At 38.3% G+C, this 5,000-nt stretch overlaps 1 protein-coding gene and 1 long non-coding RNA gene across 2 annotated transcripts in view; one reads left to right on the top strand and one right to left on the bottom strand.

Moving 5' to 3' along the window:
* The window catches only part of LOC138032406 (uncharacterized), a 3,475-nt gene extending 3,461 nt beyond the window's left edge, over positions 1-14 (top strand). Inside the window, exon 3 of the long non-coding RNA XR_011128363.1 lies at positions 1-14. This exon is cut by the window's left edge and continues 986 nt beyond it. This is a non-coding gene — a long non-coding RNA (uncharacterized lncRNA).
* Positions 15-4,808: 4,794 nt separating this feature from the next.
* LOC138032396 (uncharacterized) overlaps positions 4,809-5,000 on the bottom strand; it is a 58,066-nt gene continuing 57,874 nt past the window's right edge. The window contains exon 3 of the mRNA XM_068880063.1: positions 4,809-5,000. This exon is cut by the window's right edge and continues 1,206 nt beyond it. The gene's annotated coding sequence lies outside the window, so the exon portion shown is untranslated.

Below are 5,000 nucleotides of genomic sequence, written 5' to 3'. Positions count from 1 at the left end.
TTTCTAAAGAAACTGTGGTGCTGCGTCGGTGGGGAAGTAGTATACAAAAATTTGGTTTTATCAACGGAGTTGATAATGTAAATTGGCCACCGTACAGAGATTCTGAAAGCTGACGTTTCGCTCTGACGAAGGGCTAACGCTCGAAAAGTCAGCTTTCAGAATCTCTGTACGGTGGCCAATTTACATTATCAACTCCGTTGATAAAACCAAATTTTTGTATACCATAAACTAAGCCCTTCTAGTTTTGTTAATTTTTTTAACCCGGTATCTTCTATTCATTCATATAATACACGTCAATCACAGATTGATAATCTGTTTGTTACATCTGTTCATACCACTCAATACGGTATTCATTCTCTCAGTTACACTGGTCCAAAACTTTGGAATTCTTTATCCATTGATGTTAAGAAAATCAAGCTGTTTTCCAATTTTCGTCAATATATCAAAAATTCTGTGATTGGTGGTTATAAATTATACTATTATTGATTCCTAATGTTTTACAATTATGTAATCTTTAACTGTTATTTAATTAATAAAGTAATACTTTTTATCTAAAACAATTCTTTTGCATCTCTTTTCCTTGACTCATTTATTTCTTGTTTTGGGTCACCTACTTGGTTAGTTCAATGAACGAACCTACAATTCTAAAATTTCTTTTTCTTGGCAATTCCTTGAGGTTATATTTTAAGCACTAATTTGTATTAATTATTATTTCTGTCTGAGTATAAATAAAAATGACTTGACTAGGACAAATTCAAGAATGGAAAGTAGCACTTTTGGTGGGTCGAATGAAATAACATTTTTTTAAAATATTCTTTCCTTCAGATCTCCCCAACCCAAAACATCCCGCTGATATACAGGAAAGTTTGCAAAAGCAGTTTGTTGTGTTTCGGCGAGAAGAACATGTTACCAGTAGATATATTGTGTTGAATGAAATTAAACGTGGTTGGTTCGACGATGTTTGTCGTGATGTGTTGGAGCCATCGAACAACAGGAAGAGGTCCTTAGGTGAATAAGTTACACTGATTACCGTCTGAATCCTAAAACTCGGATATCCGACGATGCATCGGAAACAACTTGAAATATTTGGGTTCCCTGAATAAACGGATTTATGTCGAGCAAACTAGCTACACGGAGTACGCATTCAACTCGTACTCGTAAATTATTTGTGTGAGTTGTGCCTTGACGGGAAGCTTCAGAGCCATTAGGGAACGAGTCAGCTATGAACGTTTTCTCAACTTTACTTCGTGATAATAGCACTAACAATAAAGCCAACAGACACATAGTTTTTACAGAGATCGACATCTTTTTAACATTCGAAAACACCTGAAAGCAGGCCTGCTCTCACAAAGAGCGCCCGCTCAAAACTACCCCGTTGGCCAAGACTACCGCTTAGCAAGTTGTGAGAATATTGTTTCTCGGTCCCAGGCCTTTTTCCTATCCCCCCCCCACCCCCCGCCCCCCTGGTTGAAGAACAATCATTTATATCCACTTGTTACTAGAGTATCTGTTAATAAAGCGTTTAAAATGTATATTGTTTGCTCACTGCGGCAAATATTTTGAACAGTATTTTAAGGACGTTCGCGCTAATTGTTTGTGCGCAACGTTACTGCGCAGCGACTGTAATATGTCACGCATTACTTCGAGCATTAGTGAAGTTGAGGTTTTAAAACCTTTGCGAAAACCGTGGACGATAAGTCTTGCACAGCGTTAGATCAGAGAAGATCGTGATCAGTCAAAATTGATTTAAAATATTTATGAAAGTCAAGTAGACTACTGCACGACTGATATTCGCGAGGTTTTATCAGTCGTGCACTAGTCTACTTGACTTTCACACAGATTTTTCAAGCATCAGTTAAAATAACATGGCGACAAAAACGCCGAGGAAAAAATTGCAGGCCGGCAAAAGAATGGCACATTTATTTCCGAATCATCATGAAACTTCAAAGAGAAGTGAGCGGGAGGATTGAAAAGCTCTGGAAAAGGTAGCTGATCGAGTAGACTAGTGGCTGAAAGTTTGGAAAACTCGAGGACGAACCGTTGCGTAAATTTAATGGGGCTATTTCTTTTTAATGTTTTTATTACCCTACGAACTTAAGTTCAAAGTGAATCCATGTTTTTAAAGTTCTTTTCCTTTACTTTCGTGAAAATTGAGCAGTATTTCCGTCCTCGTCCGCTTGAATATTGCGGACCTGCGTGGAAACAATCAGCGATTGAATTTCACAAAAAACACACTCCAGAGGATGAGCATGACAGCAATGGAGTGATATAATACAAAACACCAACCAAATGAAGATGACCCCTGCTTAAAACTTCGTTGCTATGCTCGAGAAAGGTTTTTTTTTCGGTAAAAACCTTTCATCTCTTCAACGATCGATCCTCTCTTGGGTTCCAGTCCTTGCCCGACAGGTCACGCAAAAGCGTGACAAACGAACTTTTCCAAGAGCTTTGCAAAATCATATCGATTTTACTCGTTCAGATCATCGGTGACCCCTATTTTTTTAATCATGAATCACTTACTTTACTTCCTATCTAGAAAATATGATGAAATAAAAAAATTCTCACCGTAAGAAGTTATCTTTTTGTAACATTTTCCTTCCTCGTGCCATCGAATTCCGGTAGTGCTTGCAACGGATAGAGCTTACGAAAACGCTCGTCGAGGATGAACCCTACTGTTTACCACATCCCTAGCGGCATACAATTATCTAAAAATCTCACTCCTAAAAACCTATGCACGGAAACTTTCACTCCAACAGTTTATTTTTATGATTTTCGATGGATGAGCAGATGAGCCTACATCTCGCTATTATGACCGATTTCTCGAAATTAAGGCATTTTTCCACTGCCATTTTCTCCGAAACAAAGTCGGTGACCCCCATTTTTTTTTTCATTTTTGGAGTAAGTACTTTATGACCTAACTCTAGGCGAGAAATGAAGAAAATCTCACCGTAGGAAGATTTTGGCGCGAACGTCCTTAAAACTCATTTTCAACGACATGCCGATTCCCGCGAAATTTTTTTTTCCAAACTATTCACATAAAAGTCTATTTCTCGCTAAGCGATGCATTTTTCATGTGTAAATAACCGCTCAAAATAAAGATTTTTTAATGATCTATCTGAAGATATCTTTTTCATAATGTAACATTCTCTGTGAAAATTTGCATAACAATCAAAACACGAAAAATAGCAACCCACGCAACAAATTTCGTCGAATTTATCTTTTCGTCGGATTCTCATGCTTAACATAGGAATTTTTAGTTATCGTGAAAAATCTTTCTCTATTCGTTAGCAATCATCCTTTCAAATTTCAGAGAAATCGACCAGTCCGCGAATATTTTAAGATTTTTTTTTCAATGACATGTCAAAAGGCCAAGTGGATTTATGCATAATCGGGCAAGTTTGGGCGATCAAGTTGCGTGTGTGACGCGTTATAACTATTTGTTTACAAAATGTTTCCGAATCTTCAAATATCACCACATAAGACAAGAACATCATTCTAAAAGCTTATTCTACGCAAAAAATAGGTTCGGGAAGAAGTTTTGAGAGTGGAAATCAAGTTCACGGTCCACGCTCCACGAGACCGCATGGAATATTTAATTAAGTAAACACAACAGAAAGACGCTAACCTCATTTTGACATGAAAATCCTTTACTACTGCCATAAAAACTATCCAGATATCTACGCTAGGCTGTAAAGAAACTCTCTATGTAATTTTTTCCGTGATTCCAACTAAAATTCCCTGGATTTCATCCCTTTCGGTGAGGGCCATTTCTGCTCGCTCGATGGCGATTTTCGGAATATGACGTTATGATGTCATCTCAAACGAGTCTAATAGAAACTGGCCAGTGATTGGCTCATATCGTAAACATCCGTTCTGCCAAATTTGGAAAGAAACGGAAGTAACGCCAATATTTTCCACGGATTTTTATATTTTCCCTGATCATTTCCCGTCTTTTTAATCGGGTAAACTGCGCCTTAGGTAGAAATTGAATACGATATGAAACCAACTCCCGAACGTACGTGCCTGGCATCACATTAACCTAACTTATGAGATGCACGTTATAGGTTACCGCTGCATTGCGTCATGCCCCAACTTACCCCTAATTTATGCACGCGTCCTTCTTTTGTCTTTTGATGGATGATGTCATTTGAGATCCGGTGTGAGCGATTGGTTTCTCGCCTGCAAAGCGGCAAATTTCAAACGTCCGGATTGCCACGACTCCGTCCATTCGTCCATACAAGGTTAGTTTGAAAACATTTCTATCTTCTTTGAGGTTCATTTGAGGGTTTTTGCCTTTTCAGAGGTTAGTTAACGCTTTCTGTGTTACGTTTTCAGGCAACCTTTGGTCTGAGTAGTCCGATACAACTATTGTCGTTTTCTGTCGTTACATATTTATAGAGTTTCTCGAAGTCCGTTCTCGCAACTACGTCGCTCGCTCGTTTGTTCAAAAAGACGACTTGGGCCAAGTCTACATCGATATCGAAGTGCTGATCAAAGTACATATTGAACATACTGCTACTGAACGTACCGATTGAAGGTGAGTAATTTTCGAATATTTACAGCGATTCCTTTTACTTTAAAGATCAAAGATAATAGAATCGGATAGAAAAATTATATTGCCTGGGTCAGAAATTGATTTTTCAGACGCAAACCAGAACAGGGGCGACAGGTATGTTTTGTGTGTGTATGTGTGAGGTTAGACGTGTGAGCGATGTCCGCTTCAGTCCATATATAAGTATTCGTTGAAATCAACATACTAATTAATACTATCAACTAAAGACAAGACTTGAGACTAGGATGGGGCAAACGTTTCTGGATCTTTATTAACCAGAAAAAAGCGAGCGAACCAGAAATTAAAACCCCCCCCGTGGGATGGGGGGGAGGGGAAAGACTGCTCACTCGATTACAGAATGATAGCTTAGTACAAAGTTCACAAAATTTAAAGGTACAATAGACAAAGATTGATTCATGCGCGAGGTAACAGATACCAAATTTACAGC

This window comes from Montipora capricornis, chromosome 14, assembly GCF_036669925.1.
Source record: "Montipora capricornis isolate CH-2021 chromosome 14, ASM3666992v2, whole genome shotgun sequence".
NCBI classification, from domain to species: Eukaryota; Metazoa; Cnidaria; class Anthozoa; order Scleractinia; family Acroporidae; genus Montipora; species Montipora capricornis.
The sequence above is the reverse complement of the archived record's forward strand: the minus strand, read 5'-3'. Positions and strand labels throughout refer to the sequence as shown.